The sequence below is a fragment of the Salmo salar genome, chromosome 03, assembly GCF_965601325.2.
Source record: "Salmo salar chromosome 03, fSalSal1, whole genome shotgun sequence".
NCBI lineage: Eukaryota > Metazoa > Chordata > Actinopteri > Salmoniformes > Salmonidae > Salmo > Salmo salar.
In genome coordinates, this window is record NC_138293.1 from 60,372,630 (window position 1) to 60,391,127 (window position 18,498).

The 18,498-nt window shown below is 43.2% G+C and overlaps 1 protein-coding gene across 3 annotated transcripts in view; it reads right to left on the bottom strand.

Annotated features, from left to right (window-relative positions):
• LOC106600820 (junction plakoglobin a) overlaps positions 1-17,086 on the bottom strand; it is a 61,119-nt gene extending 44,033 nt beyond the window's left edge. Inside the window, exon 1 of one of the 3 annotated variants that reach the window (XM_014192516.3) lies at positions 16,952-17,086. The gene's annotated coding sequence lies outside the window, so the exon portion shown is untranslated. Of the gene's footprint in view, positions 1-15,146; positions 15,239-16,763; positions 16,914-16,951 lie in introns of those variants that run through there. The other 2 variants (XM_014192517.3, XM_082973638.1) reach the window with 2 other exon arrangements.
• Between the last annotated feature and the right edge of the window lie 1,412 nt (positions 17,087-18,498).

Consider the following 18,498-nt stretch of genomic DNA (forward strand, 5'->3'; position numbering starts at 1 on the left):
CCATCCCCTGGCATGGCACAGTGCTATATTAACCAGACCATTCCCTGGCATGGCACAGTGCTATATTAACCAGACCATCCCTTGGCATGGCACAGTGCTATATTAGCCAGACCATCCCCTGGCATGGCACAGTGCTATATTAGCCAGACCATCCCCTGGCATGGCACAGTGCTATATTAACCAGACCATCCCTTGGCATGGCACAGTGCTATATTAGCCAGACCATCCCCTGGCATGGCACAGTGCTATATTAGCACACTGCCCCTCTGTTAAGAGAGGGGCTGTTAACGAGGGGTGGAAACTCAGGATACTAGACAACGAGGACTCTGAATCAGCTAATATAAATCTCTATAAGTTTGGAACAGTAATGGTACAGGGCAACACCAAACCGTTTCAGCTGGACTTTTACCTAATCAAAGAAGTGACAGAGAACTATCCACAAGAGAGGTGGCCACCCCCGCAGAGAAGACCCTGACCATAGCGTCTACATCACAGCAGAACAGTCCACCCCAGACCCTGACCACGTCTACATCACAGCAGAACAGTCCACCCCAGACCCTGACCATAGCGTCTACATCACAGCAGAACAGTCCACCCCAGACCCTGACCATAGCGTCTACATCACAGCAGAACAGTCCACCCCAGACCCTGACCATAGCGTCTACATCACAGCAGAACAGTCCACACCAGACCCTGACCATAGCGTCTACATCACAGCAGAACAGTCCACCCCAGACCCTGACCATAGCGTTAACATCACAGCAGAACAGTCCACCCCAGACCCTGACCATAGTGTCTACATCACAGCAGAACAGTCCACCCCAGACCCTGACCATAGTGTCTACATCACAGCAGAACAGTCCACCCCAGACCCTGACCATAGCGTCTACATCACAGCAGAACAGTCCACCCCAGACCCTGACCATAGCGTCTACATCACAGCAGAACAGTCCACACCAGACCCTGACCATAGCGTCTACATCACAGCAGAACAGTCCACACCAGACCCTGACCATAGCGTTAACATCACAGCAGAACAGTCCACCCCAGACCCTGACCATAGTGTCGACATCACAGCAGAACAGTCCACCCCAGACCCTGACCATAGCGTCGACACCACAGCAGAACAGTCCACCCCAGACCCTGACCATAGCGTCGACATCACAGCAGAACAGTCCACCCCAGACCCTGACCATAGCGTCTACATCACAGCGGGACAGACAAATGAAGAACCCCAAGCCCAGGGGATCTCACCCCCTCTGAGCACCCCCCCTGTCATCCACCCTGATAGACCTCCTGACAACCCCCCCACACCCACTGAGGACATACACAAGACACAGATTGTACTCCTTATGGACTTAAATGGGAAAAAAATACAAGAAAATAAATGTTGTCCCAAACCCAATGTGTCTAAACTCTGGTGTCCAAACACCCAGCGCGCCCTACAACTTCTGTCTGAGGACCAACTAGGTTCACCTAGCCACATAATAATACACACAGGCACAAATGACCTGAGAGCACAGCAGGAAAGGGTGGCCACAGCACTGAAGGGAGTGATTGAAAAAGCTTCTTCTACTTTCCCCAATGCACAAGTGGTTATATCCACCCTGCTACCACGAAAAGACTTCCACCCTGCTACCATACAGTGGGAAAACGCAAGTATTTCCTGTGACTGTGCCTCAAAACCAAATGTTTACCTGGCCCACCACTCCACCCTGGACTTGAACAGCCTTTATGACCAGGTCCACCTATACAAGGCAGCAGTGCCCACCTTCGCCCGGACCCTAAAGGACATCGCTCTCAAACGCAGCCCCAAAACTTCACACAGGAGCAACAGACCAGACCAGCGAGACACTCTCCCAGACCTGCGGGACCCCCCGTCCTACACATAGAAGACCCACGCCGAGACCACATCCACATCCCACCCCAACCAATCAACCCCCACCCCCCAAGTCAACCATGCCCACACCCCATTTAGGCCCCCTCAGACCTATGCCCCTCCTGCCCACCCCATGCACCGCACCCCTGCAAAGAGGGCCTCAACATGGAAGTCACACATATGTCCAGGCCGTGAGTGGGCAAACAGGCCCAACCCCCACTCTTACAATAGCCCAAGACCATGGCATGTACCAGATGCTCAGCAGGCTCTGCTCACACTTTCTGCCCTGAGGCCAAACCACACGACCAACAACATTGGACACTTTATGGAACACAAAGCCTTCACTATCTCATCCTGGAATATCCAAGGCCTGAGGTCATCTGCCTTTGGCCAAAAGAGCAGGAACCTGGACTTAATCAAAGAAATCGGAAATACAGACATTGTCATCCTACAAGAAACCTGGTATAGAGGAGACAGATCCACTGGTTGCCCTCTAGGTTACAGAGTGCTGGTAGTCCCATCCACCAAACTACCAGGTGTGAAACAGAGAAGGGACTCAGGGGGTATGCTAATGTGGTATAGAGCAGACCTAACTCACTCCATTAAATTAATCAAAACAGGAACATTTTACATTTGGCTTGAAATTCAAAAGGAAATTATCTTAACAGAGAAAAATGTCCTCCTGTGAGCTACCTATATCCCCCCACTAGAATCCCCATATGTTAATGAAGTCTAAGTCTAGTCTGAGGCGACCTAAATGCCAGAACCGGACAAGAACCTGACACCCTCAGCACACATGGGGACAAACACCTGCCTGGAGAAGACAGCATTCCCTCCCCAATATATGCCCCCCTAGGCACAACTATGACAACATAACCAAGAAAAACGGGTCACAACTCCTGCAGCTCTGTCGCACGCTGGGTATGTACATAGTCAATGGTAGGCTTCGAGGGGACTCCTATGTTAGGTACACCTATAGCTCATCTCTTGGCAGTAGTACTGTAGACTACTTTATCATTGACCTCAACCCAGAGTCTCTCAGAGCATTCACAGTCAGCCCACTGACACCACTATCAGACCACAGCAAAATCACAGTCTACCTGAACAGAGCAATACTCAATCATGAGGCTTCAAAGCCAAAGGAACTCAGTAATATAAAGAAATGCTATAGATAGAAGGAATGTAGTTTGGAAACCTACCAAAAAACAATTAGGCAACAACAAATTCAATCCCTTTTAGACAACTTCCTGTACAAAACATTCCACTGTAATAGTGAAGATGTAAACTTGGCAGTAGAAAATCTTAACAGTATATTTGACCTCTCAGCTTCCCTATCAAATCTAAAAATCTCAAATAGAAAACTGAAGAAAATGAACAACAATGACAAATGGTTTGATGAAGAATGCAAAAATCTAAGAAAGAAATTGAGAAACATGTCCAACCAAAAACATAGAGACCCGGAAAACCTGAGTCTAAGCCTTCACTATGGTGAATCACTAAAACAATACAGAAATACACTACAGAAAAAGAAGGAACTGTAAATCAGCTCAATGTAATTGAAGAATCCATAGACTCTAACCACTTCTGGGAAAATTGGAAAACACTAAACAAACAACAACACGAAGAATTATCTATCCAAAATGGAGATGTATGGGTAAACCACTTCTCCAGTCTTTTTGGCTCTATAACAAAGAACAAACAGCAAAAACATATACATGATCAAATACAAATCATAGAATCAACTATTAAAGACTACCAGAACCCACTGGATTCTCCAATTACCTCGGATGAACTACAGGACAAAATAAAAACCATCCAACCCAAAAAGGCCTGTGGTGTTGATGGCATCCTCAATGAAATGATCAAATATACAGACAACAAATTTCAATTGGCTATACTAAAGCTCTTTAACATCATCCTTAGCTCTGGCATCTTCCCCAATATTTGGAACCAAGGACTGATCACCCCAATCCACAAAGGTGGAGACAAATTTGACCCCAATAACTACCGTGGGATATATGTCAACAGCATCCTTGGGAAAATCCTCTGCATTATCATTAACAGCAGACTCGTACATTTCCTCAGTGAAAACAATGTACTGAGCAAATGTCAAATTGGCTTTTTACCGAATTATTGTACGACAGACCACGTATTCACCCTGCACACCCTAATTGACAAACAAACAAACCAAAACAAAGGCAAAGTCTTCTCATGCTTTGTTGATTTCAAAAGAGCCTTCGAGTCAATTTGGCACGAGGGTCTGCTATACAAATTGATGGAAAGGGGTGTTGGGGGAAAAACATGCGACATTATAAAATCCATGTACACAAACAACAAGTGTGCAGTTAAAATAGTAAAAAAACACACACATTTCTTCCCACAGGGCCGTGGGGTGAGACAGGGATGCAGCTTAAGCCCCACCCTCTTCAGCATATATATCAACGAATTGGCAAGGACACTAGAAAAATCTGCAGCACCCGGCCTCACCCGACTAGAATCTGAAGTCAAATGTCTACTGTTTGCTGATGATCTATCTGGTGCTTCTGTCACCAACCAAGGAGGGCCTACAGCAGCACCTAGACCTGGGCCCTGACAGTAAATCTCAGGAAGACCAAAATAATGGTGTTCCAAAAAAGGTCCAGTCGCCAGGATCACAAATACAAATTCCATCTAGACACCATTGCCCTAGAGCACACAAAAGACTATACATACCTTGGCCTAAACATCAGCACCACAGGTAACTTCCCCAAAGCTGTGAACGATCTCAGAGACAAGGCAAGAAAAGCATTCTATGCCATCAAAAGGAACATAAAATTCAACATACCAATTAGGATCTGGCTTAAAATACTTGAATCAGTTATTGAACCAATTGCCCTTTATGGTTGTGAGGTCTGGGTTCCGCTCACCAGCCAAGAATTCACAAAATGGGACAAACATCAAATTGAGACTGCGCATGCAGAATTCTGAAAAAATATCCTCCATGTACAACGTAGAACAAATAATGCATGCAGAGCAGAATTAGGCCGATATCCGCTAATTATCAAAATCCAGAAAAGAGCAGTTAAATTCTACAACCACCTAAAAGGAAGCGATTCCCAAACCTTCCATAACAAAGCCATCACCTACAGAGAGATGAACCTAGAGAAGAGTCCCCTAAGCAAGCTGGTCCTGGGGCTCTGTTCACAAACCCAAACACACCCCACAGAGCCCCAGGACAGCAACACAATTACACTCAACCAAATCATGAGAAAACAAAAAGATAATTACTTGACACATTGGAAAGAATTAACAAAAAAACAGAGCAAACTAGAATGCTATTTGGCCCTAAACAGAGAGTACACAGTGGCAGAATACCTGACCACTGTGACTGACCCAAACTTAAGGAAAGCTTTGACTATGTACAGACTCAGTGAGCATAGCCTTGCTATTGAGAAAGGCCGCCATAGGGAGACCTGGCTCTCAAGAGAAGATAGGTTATGTGCACACTGCCCACAAAATGAGGTGGAAACTGAGCTGCGCTTCCTAACCTCCTGCCCAATGTATGACCATATTTGAGACACATATTTCCCTCAGATTACACAGATCCAAAAAGAATTCAAAAACAAACCTGATTTTGATAAACTCCTATATGTACTGGGTGAAATACCACAGTGTGCCATCACAGCAGCAGGATTTGTGACCTGTTGCCACAAGAAAAGGTCAACTAGTGAAGAACAAACACTATTGTAAATACAACCCATATTTATGCTTATTTATTTTCCCTTTTGAACGTTAACCATTTGTACATCGTTACAACACTGTATATATACATAATATGACATTTGTAATGTCTTCATTCTTTTGGAACTTCTGTGAGTGCAATGTTTACTGTTCATTTGTATTGTTCATTTCACTTTTGTATATTATCTACTTCACTTGCTTTGGCAATGTTAACATGCCAATAAATCCCCTTGAATTGAATTGAGAAACAGGGGACCGTTAAGCCCTGCGTAACTTAACAGATCAAACTGCCCAGAGCTGAGGAGGAAGAAACCAAGCGGGGGTGCAACAAGCGGGGGAGACGTACCCATTGACATAGCAAGTGTAGAAACGGATGTGGTCATTCAAGGCTAAAGTGGATTGTTTGCAAACCATTTCGGATGAGTCAGTCAGTTCAAATTTTTTCATGTTCCAATCGATGCACGTTGACGAGAGCGCCTCATTGTTCTGTTCCTTGAGCTACCGTCATTATACCACAATGTGCCAATTCAATTAGGTTGCCATCCCCTATAATTCAAATAAATGAAGGCTTATGTCAAAACAATCAATATGTAAACACAAAGGAGGAAAGGTGGAGGGGAAGTAAAGAAATAAATTGAAAAGCATTCTTAGAAACAGGGGGAGGGAATTGGCTCAGTATATTGTGTCGTAAATACAGAGGCTGAAATAATCAACCACTTCTCTCCTTTAAAGATTAATTGAAAATTACTCTTGTTAGGGTGCCATTTGATGGTGTGTGAGTCCAGAATATGTTTTAACTAATGTGGGCAAAGCAGCATTTTCACTACTGCATGTATTTCTTTATAAATCATTTGGTGTTGTTTTGACTAGCGCAACTAGTAGCAGTGTTTTGACTGCTGTAAGATGTCAAGTTGAGTGTCAAGAGTGTCATGTCTTCAGTATGATGCTGTGAAGTCTTTGCACTAGAACTACCTTGTGCTATTCAGAATAAAGGGTACAGTTAACTCTGAAGATGACCATGTAGTGCACTCTTTAATGCAGAACTGAACTCAAATAACTTCTCTAGTTGAAAATGACATATGTGACATCAATATTAGTCAGGAACATTTATTCCAATGCCAAAATTGACTAAAAAGTGCAAATAGTTACATTTTTGTCATAAAGTCAGTATAATTCAAAAGAGAGTTTTGTGAGATTTATGTACATGAGTTAGTCATGACTTACTTAAGGGTTGGGTTTTGATTTCGACAATACCCACTTGCCGACTACCATGGGATAAACAGTTGCAGTGATTGTGGTCTATCCAATCGTACAGCTGCACACAGACAGTGAGACAGACTTGGCCAGCAGCACAGCAGATCAAACTTTGTTTCCATAAGACAACAGAGTCACACATTTTTTGACTTGAGAAATACTGCACCAAACACCTTAGCTAGTAGAATTGCTAACTAAAAGCTCCTAGGCAAAAACATCAAAATGACTTACAGATTTCTTGAGTTATCTTAGATTCATTCTGACTATTTTGAGGAAGTGATACTGGCTTTGTTCCTATGATGTCCAATGAGGGGCAAACTTAAGTAACTGCCACATCGAACCACACCCCCAAGACTAAAATCTTAATGAGCAACAGAAAAACATGCAGAATCGGTGCGTTCAGTCACTCTTTAATCACTGTGTATAGTGTTTGTATAGTGTTTCAACTATATGCAGGACAATGTTTAAAATATCAGGAGTGTTCAGACTATTGCAAAAAGGCCTAGCTTTAGTGTATAAAGCGCATAGTTAAGTGGTTATGCACAGCACTAGAATGTTCTACAAGGTATTTGAACAACTGTGTCGCTTTGAATACATAGAGTATTTGGGTCAGACTATCGAGGGCAGTGTAGTGTTCAGACAACAGTAGATGTGGGACAATACTGCTCGGAGCACGGGGGAGAAATCCTGGTCGGAGGGATGTAGAGAAAAACACCAAACTGACAGGTTGTATAATAATTGGGCCTTACATAACCATAGGGATAACACACCTGCTTTTGCCAACAGTGGTCATATCCAGTATCCACTGCCAGTTCTGTTACTGATCAGCACATACACAAACACAAATGCATCGTAAAATACATGCACACATAATAACAGGCATGCAGAGCACATGTACCCACACAAATGTGTGCCCTCAAATGTGTGCCCTCTACAGACAAGGCCACACACACACACGCACGCACACACACACACACACACACACACACACACACACTGTGTGCAAGGAAGAGGACCAGAGCAGACCTCACTCTCAGTGGGAGACTATAGGACTAGCTGTTCCAGGTGTAACCTGCCATCTCTCTCACTGGTCCCTGACAGATAGAGTACAAGCAGCAGGGTTGGAGGGGGAAGAGAGATGGAGAGTGTGTGAGGGAGAAAAAGAAAGAAAAAGAGAGTAGGTAATTCCAGCATGGTGAGGGATGGGTTGGAGGGGAGAGATGGAGTGAGGAAGAGAGAGAGAGACATAGAGAGATGGAAAGAGGGCGTGAACGAGAGACAAAGAGAGAGTGTGGACTTCCACTATGGTGGAGGAATGAGATTAGCTAGGCTGACTGCCTCAAACCAGTCTCCTCTGAAAGGACCAGACACTGCTGTCAGCCTGAGCCCTGCGGAACGTCAAACCTTCGCCCAACACCCCTGACGGTTAGCCCAGCATATTTAACAGAACCTGTCTATTATAAACCTCATCTTCCAGGCAAAGCAAAGCACTCTCCACTCACGTACACACAACCCAGTTTCCTTTTCACCACCACTTACACCAACCGTAACACCTATCATACTGTCACTGTCATGGTCCAAACCTGACGACAAGAGGACACTTATTAAACCGACACTGTCATGAATCTGCCGCTCACGATTACACCCGCTTCACTCAGGGAGAGAATTGACACACTCCACTGATGAATCCTGGAGAGTTTGGGGGCTTGTCAAGGGAGGTGAGGGCTTGGGTGGGGTGGGGGGGGCGTGTTGGCAGGCAGTAGTGGGGCTGCAATATCCCTGAAGCTTCGCTGAGGGGAGTGTGAAGACTAGGGGGGAGGGGGGAGAAGGGAGTCGGTGATATCGCGACGTGAGCAGCTGGTAGGGGATAAGCAGAAAGGCTCCACAGGGGAAATGCCTTTAGCGTGTCAGGCTCCGTCTGCAGGTTTTCCCTGATGATATGGGTGAAAGAAACAGAAAGATAATGTTGGCTAGCGCTCTTACACTGCTGGCAGCAGTTGGATGGATGGTTGGAATGTGTGTAGGTAAGGTAGAGAGTGAAAGGAGGGGAGAGAAGGGGGGGCTGTGTGTGTGAATTTGTTTGAAGGGTTTCACTTCTAAGCTATTCTGAGTGGTCCAATTTCAATCACATTCACTCACACCTGCGGCTGGAATGTGCTGAAATTCTCCATGGCAACCACTGACATATTCCCTTTAAATCTGGTCTCATGATTTCAGAGGTACCATAAGAGGAAGGGGCCTTCGTTTTCATCTTGAATAGCGGCTTACCTTAAAAGTGTCTGCAATGTATTTTTTTCATTGAATAAGTATAGTCTTTCAGTTCTGGCACATGCAGGACTCGTCTCACACTGTGCCTTTGCTTCCCATTTGATGCAATTAGTATGCTCCTGACATTCAGCCGCTTTAAAGGCAAAGTGATCCTTAAATTGAACAATACCCTAAGGACCATCACAGAGCTGCACTTACAGGGCTAAAGCTGTGCTCATATGGACATTATCTTCGCTTTGAAGAGCTTATTTATTAATTGGGATGTTTTTTTATTTTTTTATTAGAGGCCTTGGCGTTGTTTGTAGTTGAGTTTAACTTTGAACCTGACCTAGTGAATCTTCCTTGACCTTTGAGGGATGTTGTTGACAATAGCCATCTGGTTTACAGTACCCGAAGCCCCCGCCTGCCCATTGCCTAAGTATGATTCCCAATCAGAGACAACAATAGACAGCTGCCTCTGATTGGGAACCACACTGGCCCAAAAACAAAGAAACAGAAAACATAGACTTCCCCACCCGAGTCACAACCTGACCTAACCAAACATAGAGAATAATAAGGATCTCTACGGTCAGGGCGTGACAGTATAATTAGAGTACTAATTAACAAACTAAACCCCCAACACGAGACAACTACCAACACGCCAGACGGACGGACGGACGAACGAACACACACACACGTTTAGTTCTTGTATCCTCATGGGGACCTAAAATGTATTTACATCCTGTTTTTCCTGACCCCTAACCCTAAACGTAACCCTAACCTTAACCCGTAATCCTAACCCAAACCATAAACATAAACCTAACTCCTAACCCTAACCTAACCACTAACCCCTTACCCTAATTGTAACCCTAAATCTAACCCCGAAGCTAAAAATAACCTTTGTCCTCATGGGGACGTGGGAAATGGGGAGAAGTTTCCTTGTTATACTATCCTTGTGGGGACTTTGGAGGATTTTAAGTCCCCCCCCCCACACACACACACACACACACACACACACACACACACACACACACACACACACACACACACACACACACACACACACACACACACACACACACACACACACACACACACACACACACACACACACACACAGAGACTCCTGCCCACTCAAATACCTTATTATAACTATTATCCCCTGACAGTCCTGTGGACCTGTGTGAACCCGGGGCCCTGGCAGTACTTCCTCCTGCTCTGGCATATGGGCAAGACGCCACACCCCTCTGAAGAGAAGTGATTTTGATGGCCAGTTTCAACAACAGTGTCAACAAACACTGCAAGGCAACTGTAAAAGTGCTGTAAGCAGTTTGGGAACCACTGATCAAGGTTATACACAGACTCTGGCTACATTTACTCTGAAATGCCGGAAGGCAATATGAAACTTCACTTAATAGAGGGCAAGATGGGGCTATAGGCATGTTTCTGATAGTTTCCCAGTACATTAAGCCTTGATCAGCAAAGTGGAGAGAAACAGGAGGATGGAAGGAATAGCTAATGCAACAAGATGCAGCGACTGCTTTAAAAGCTTTACGTTTGAACTTCCAGTTCGTTCAATTTTCCACCTGACAAACACATTATGTCAGTCACCTGGGTAAAAACCTGTCTCCGGGCTTCAGTTGGCTCAAGTTGTCCCTAGATAACTAGGCTATAATCCATCTTGTGATGTGGTAGGCTATATTTGACACTTCACATAAGCATTCAGACATCTAGGTATTGAAATACGGACGACTGGATTCACCTGATAACCTGAAAACTATCATGGGTGTTGAGATCTGCCCAAGTTTGACGTCAGTTGCCAACCAACCAGTTAGAAATGAGATTTCATTAGCACCCATAGCAACCTGGCTTAATGTCTTCAAAGGCTACTGCCATCCAAGATGCACGTGAAGATGTAATAAGGGGGAAAGGAGGAAAACCATTATGATAGTAATTCAAAGAAGAGGAATAGTTTGCCACATGGAAATGTCTATGGGGAGAAGAAAAAAGCTATTTGGAGAGGGGAAAATGCTGTAGCCTATATATCACAGGTATAATATGAGGAGGGAAATGAGAGCTGCTGAATGAGCAACTGAATGACGGCAATTTTACAGCATTTGGACAAGAAAATGACCATACTCTATTTTCATAAAGGGTATAATTATTAACGACTAAAGTGGCCGTAGTAGGTCCGCGCGAGATGGAGTGAGCGGTGGCAGTTGATAGGTGCTTGATGGGGGCTTGTAGACAGCAAAGCAGAGCATCCACTGTCACAAGCTCTTTTAGCAACTCGTTTTCCAGCCTAATCTCATAGACTAGATGTAACATAGTAAATGAAAATTGGCAGGTAGCCTAGTGGTTAGAGCATTGAGCCAGTAACCGAAAGGTTGCTGGATTGAATCCCGAGCTGACAATGTAAAAATCTGTCGTTTTTCCCCTGAACAAGGCAGTTAACCCACTGTTCCCCGGTAGGCTGTCATTGTAAATAAGAATTTGTTCTTAACTGACTTGCCTAGTTAAATAAAGGTTAAAAAAATAAAATATTACGGGACCCTCAAATTAGTATGATATGTTACGTTTGGTATGGTTACATAAAACAGATGGAAAAGGGTGGTTGGCCGGGGTGGGTGGGTGTATAATGCAAGCAAAATTTTGCGAGTTCGAATCTCATCACGGACAACTTTAGCATTTTAGCTAATTAGCAACTTTTCAACTACTTACTACTTTTTAGCTACTTTGCAACTACTTAGCATGTTCGCTAACCCTTCCCCTAACCTAGGATTGGGCAGTATCCAGATTATCATAGCATCATACCGTCCTTCTCTTATACTGGGATATATGGTATTACCGGTTTAGGGAGCTCCCAAATAAAAAAATAAAAAAAGCCTATTGGGCGTCTATTACCAGAATCCTAACAAAATTAGCACAAATAATAGTGAATTTCCATGGAGGCTGATCGCTAAATATGCTAACGAGCACAAACGAAAATAAACAAATTGCAAAGACCAAAGTTATACATATATAGGTAGGAGCTACCAAATGTCATTTTTGGTGAGTTTGGACATTTAAAAGCGAATGTGAATGAGAGACGTGCAAATTAACAACGTTTTGACGCATGCTTGTCTGAAGGAAGAACAGTACTGGCTCTGGAGCAGCATGTGTACACCTGGTGTCTTTGTGGAATCTGGAGTCTCTAGGGCAACAGGCCTCCCTGCTCTGCTCAGAGAAGAGGGGGAGGAGAAGATGGGCCGAAAACAAAGAGGAGAAAAAAACGTATGAAAATCAAGATAGTGGCAGCTGTACAAATAAATAATCCAAATGGATTTGACTTCTGAAACTTAGATGAACTAGCAAGTTAAATATAGGGTTCAGGTTAATGCAAAATTCTATGTTTTTCACACAGATTTTTTTTTATGCATATTTTGCGGGGTTTTGTAAATGCAGGCGTAAAATGCTTCTTATTGGAATTTCTGTTCGGCATCAGACTAATTTTCTGCTTCAGTTGCCCTTCTCCACTCGGATGAGAATTCACGAACAGGCATTCTATCAGCAGACAGCGCCATGACTGACATGTAGCTACTTTTCTCCAGTACTTTCGCAGTGTAGCCAGACAACCTTTCTCGGTTAAATGCAAGATTATCTTTAAGCGAAACATTAGGAAATGTTGCTGGCTATATTCTTTCTATGATAAACATTAGAAATATGATGGCTATGCATCGATTTTGCAAAAAAATACCTTGCTTTTTCTTTGTAAGCTCATTTACTTGTGTGCCTGCCAGTCAAATAGTGTTGCACTTCTGCTGCCATTTGATGAAAATTAAGCTATTTTCTGCTGAATGTGTTGCACTAATGTATTTTCTGTGAAGGAAAACTATAGTTGCAAGTCCCTGATCACTCTATTGCAGAGAAAAAAAAACACTTGACTTTCATTATTAAATGCGACCCGTCAATACACAGCTTGACTCACCTGCTTCCGCTTTCTCCCCTGGTGCTATTTACAAACGAACACGTGACTGGCTCAACTGTTCTGGGGATCTACGTAATCTTTATAATGTAAAATAATGTGACAGCTGAAATGAAGTACGCAATCTGCTTTGTCTCCCAAGGTATTGCACAAGTTGACTACAGGTATTTACTTAAGTCTCTACAAATATTAAAATGTATTGAAAAACTTCAAAGGAATAGTTTCAACGCTAACCTTAACCCCTTAACCTAACTCCTAAACTGAACCCTAACCTTAACCCTAACCCCTAACGCTAACCCCTAGCCCAGTCAACATTAGCCAGCTATCTAAAGTTAGCCACCTAGCTAGAATTCGTAACATATCATATGTTTTGCTAATTCTTAATATATTGTACATTTTGTAAATTCGTAACATATAATACGAATTGTAATTAGTAACATTTGTAACATACCATACGAAACGTAACACATCAAACTAAATGGAGTGTCTTGGATTTACATACAGAATAATATGAAATGATCTTAGACCAGGTTGCGTTTTCAGAATACACCAAAAATCCAATCAAATTCCATTCACCCAATGTGCTCCGAACAGGGTTGACATGTCCGTAGTATTCCAGCAAATTGGGCTACTTTGAAAACGCTGTCGGGGGTGAAAATGTATTGGTCGTAGGTTGCAGGATTTTGAGCTACTACTACATGCACGGTGGCCGCCATGGCATTTCTCTTCAAAAAATACAAATCTATTCATTGTGACCTGCTGCTGCTGACTATCAGGCAATGAAGCAGGGGTGTGTGTGTGTGTGTGTGTGTTGAGAGAGCACTGCAGTATGCCGCTTAGTCCACTATTGGCTGAGTCATGTGAGTGAGAGGAGACAGCAGCAAACCTGCACATTGTGACAACTTTTTACCAGTTGTAGGTAGGCTCTTTAACTTATCATTATGCGCAAGTGGAAATTTGAAGTGGAAGTTATGGAACTCCCTGGTGTGCTTCTGTTATGGGGAAATGTCCTCAATGAAACTGACATAAAATGTGGAGAGTGATACATTTGCATCTGTTGGCCATCAAGTAGCCTATTCATTTATATGCCATTGTAGGCTACTGTAGGCTACCATTGCAAATCAATTTCTGCCACTTGTGTAGCCTACCTGGAGCTGGCAAACAGATGTAATAAATAGCCTATAACTTCAGTGTATTGTTTTTGTAACCTTGTGTTATTATGCAATTATTAAATGGCCATGTTTAGTTAATTAACTTGGAAGTTATAAAAGCTCTATCAGTTGTTAGAACACATTATATTGACTGTAACAGTTAGTCAGATTAGGCTACAGGTTCAAAAAAATACTGTCTGTTGTTGACATGCAGTTCAGTTCGTATACATATTATTAGTATTTAATTCAGTGGTTGAAATTATGACCCCATCCTCAGTAGCCTATTCCAGCAGGCTATTGGGAAACACAAGCACTTCTTACTTCGAAATCATCAAGCTATTAATGTTGAATAAATTAGTATGTTAATTTGAACTAAGCAAGCTGCTAAAATGTTCAATTTACATCTTGCTTATATCATGCCTAGGTTACTGTAAACTATCTGAAATAAGATGTAGGCCTATCAGGGGCAATAGGCTAGCTGCATCTATCTAAGCAAACCATGGCAAAGTTGAATTACAATCATAAACCCAGATTTTAGTCTGTAGCCTATGCCTATTGAAATGACAACAAGTCAATCTCGTAAATGGGACATTTATAACTGATGATAGGCTAAAGGCTGTATCCAGGCACTCTGCGTCGCATCGTGCTAAAGAACAGCCCTTACACGGAACGCAAACGTGCTGTGCGCGTGCGCCGTCGTGCATCAATTAATTTTGTCCCCCTACACCAAATGCGATCACGACACGCAGGTTAAAATATCAAAACAAACTCTGAACCAATTACATTAATTTGGGGACTGGTCGAAAAGCATTAAACATTTATGGCAATTTAGCTAGCTAGCTTGCACTTGCTAGCTAATTTGTCCTATTTAGCTAGATTGCTGTTGCTAGCTAATTTGTCCTGGGATATAAACATTGAGTTGTTATTTTACCTGAAATGCACATGGTCCTCTGCTTCGACAATTAATCCACACATAAAACAGTCAACCGAATTGTTTCTAGTCATCTCTCCTCATAGGCTTTTTCTTCGCTTGACTTTATATTGCGATAGGCAACTTTCATAAATTAGGTGCATTACCGCCACTGACCTCGTTCATCTTTCAGTCACCCACGTATATATAACCAATGAGGAGATGGTACGTGAGTACCTGCTTCTATAAACCAATGAGGAGATGGGAGAGGCAGGACTTGCAGCGCGATCTGCATCACAAATGGAACTGACTTCATTTTAGCCCTTGGCAACGCAGAAACTCGTTGGCGCCGCAAGCAGTTTGCAATATTTGAATAATATAGATTTCTAAATGTATTTTGCAACGCTAGAGCACGCAACGCGAGCGGTGTAGTCAGCCTGTTAGCCGTGTTATATTGGCCATATACCATACACCATTGTGCTTAATCATAGCAGTCAAACAAGTTACATCGACTTCCATTGATGGAAAATGATCTGGCTAGTCTAATAAGGGCAACTTATCTTTTCTCTTGCAACATATCGAATTCGTAATTACAATTGCAATAATTTTTATTTCGATGAAAACCGAATTTTGCATCTAATGTCTTTACAATTCACGTCGATATCCCTTCTCCTATCTTGCTCTGAAGAAAAATGGGCTAGTTTTCAGACTTTTTGTGCAGGTTTTGAGGTGTCATTGGGCTAGAAATGGTATTAAGACCTGCTAACCCTGGCTCTGAAACAGAAAGTTAAACATTGATTTTCCCTAACAGCAAGAACTCCAATCCCTTTTACACGTAGCCTAGTCTACAATTAGGAAACATGACTGACGCTCACCATGAGTCCTCGTGTGAGAGAATTTGATATAGGTGTGGCACTTATGGGACTCACTCACGTATCGATTTTCACAACGAACACCACTACAAAATAACTTCTACTGTAATTTTAATTACCGTGACGGCATCGTCCGGGTAGCCACGCACAACGCACAGGAGAGGACACAAGTGTAGCATACGGTAAGACTGAGCATATTGCAATAACCACTGAAATATTTGGTGAATTGACAACAGGGTGAGTTTCATGTTTTAGAATGAGCTAAAACAATAGTCTAGGCTACTTATACCAAACTTAGTCATGCCTAGGCTATTCTACTCGCATGCATCACTATTTGGAGATAGAGGTGCATGCACCGTTATTCCTGAGTTCCTATCAATAAACAGTCAAGTTTCTCCTAGCCCAGTCACTCGCACCGACACCGATGGGTTGTTGCGTACACCCATGTCACAGCCAAAGAATGTCGATTCAAAAGCAACAGCAATATTGCAGAAGTGTGAGACAATTCTGGTAACAATTATATAGCTCAATGCGTCGCCTATTCGACAGAAACAAAATGTACCACATCTGGCAAGACTGAAACGCTCATCTGCTACGTATCATAGGAATGAATGTCAGGAAGGTTGGCTGGCTACATTCACCGACACAATAAAAGATGCCAGACAAACACGACACAGAGGGAGCGTATCAGTCTCAGAAGCTGGCAAGGAATGTCACGTGGTATTGATAATGCTATAAACTACATCTGATCAATAGGCTACCATACCTATTCACAACACATCACAGCATCTTGTTGGAGAAAACACTGTTGCTCGAATATCTTTGATCGGAACAGAGAACATTCGCTTTCCCGAACAGTACAAAACATGACATTATCTCATATAAACTCCAGTAGGTTACAGCATGCGACTGAAGCGACGCCCCAGAACGCCAATGTGTTGACAGGTTGGTTACCTTCCGCAATTAAATCGCCGGTTTCAGGACCTTCTTGCGCGCAGCACTCCGAGTATAAACTTTTCTTAAACCCCGTGTTCGCCTGCTCGTTCTGGAGCCCTACGTTCCAAGCAAGTCGGGAATGTGTTGAGCAACGGTTCAGTGACAACGTCAATTTCGTGGAGTCTCCACCCATGGCACAAAGAGAGACCCAATAGGCGGGTCGTTGAAACGGTCATTGGCTAAATCAACAAATAGAGTGTTATTACAAGGTAATTGAAAAGTATGCGCAATATCGGTAACAATTTTCAATTCGTTCTGGAGTGAGGAATAGCCTAAATTCAGTATGTCCTCTCCTTTATGTTTCTCCCTGCGCAATTATGAAATAGATTGTGATACATCATGAGGAATAACTATCATCAAGAGACATTCAAGAACAATTTAAGAACAGAATATCTCATATGAAATTCACCAAATGTAATAATTCCTACTTGTTTTCAATCTAAGCCAAAAAGCCAACATTAAAATTTCTGCTTTCCTATCACCCATACATCTCCAGAACCTGCCACTATAATTACACCCAAATGAAACATGTGGGCAATATCATTTAACTCTTCTTATGTAAATCTAATCTAATTAAACTTTCAGTGCCCTCATTAGAGAGTTATGCCCAAATAATCCCTCTTAACTCCTATACTCAGCCAGCCTCTCCACTTGAAGATTGTGATGTGTGATTGTCACTGAGGCAACAGAGAAGCGTTGTGAAAGTAATGAATCAATGTGTGTCTTATACAGAATGTGCCTTATAAGTGTGTGTGAGGGCTTCTCGAGTAGCCCAGTGGTCTAAGGCACTGCATCACAGTGCTTGAGACGTCACTACAGACCCGGGTTCGTTCACAACCGGCCGTGACTGGGAGTCCCATAGGGCGAGGGGGCTTTACTTACCTCCTCGCGCTCTAGCAACTCCTTGTGGCGGGCCCCTGCAGGCTGACTTCGGTTGTCAGTTGAACGGTGTTTCTTTCAATGCATTGGTGTGGCTGGCTTCCGGGTTAAGCTGGCGGGTGTTAAGCAGCGCGGTTTGGCGGGTCATGTTTCGGAGGACACATGACTCGACCTTCGTCTCTCCTGATCTCATTGCGGAGTTGCAGCGATGAGAAAAGATTGTAATTGGATCGCAATTGGATATCAGGAAATTGGGGAGAAAAAGAGGGTAAAAAAAAATAAACAAATAAAAATAAGTGTTTGTGTAGTTGTGTGTATATGTGCATGAGTGTGCGTAGGTTAAGAGAGCTCAGAGGTCAGACGGGTCAGTTTAGGCCAGGGACACCCAATGTCAGTCTAACCTGGTCTTTCTGCACCCACCTTCATACTCCATATATGTGTTCCTGTCATGTGTTCCACTTCATTGACCAGAGAACATACTGTACACTGAAAAACACTTAGGGCCTAACCAACTGGACCACAAACCACCAGCTCACCACACAAGGCAGAATGTGTGAAAGAAAAACTCCAGTGACAAGTCTCTGTTCTCTATGACGGCTATATCTAAGAGGTTGAATTCAGTCCTC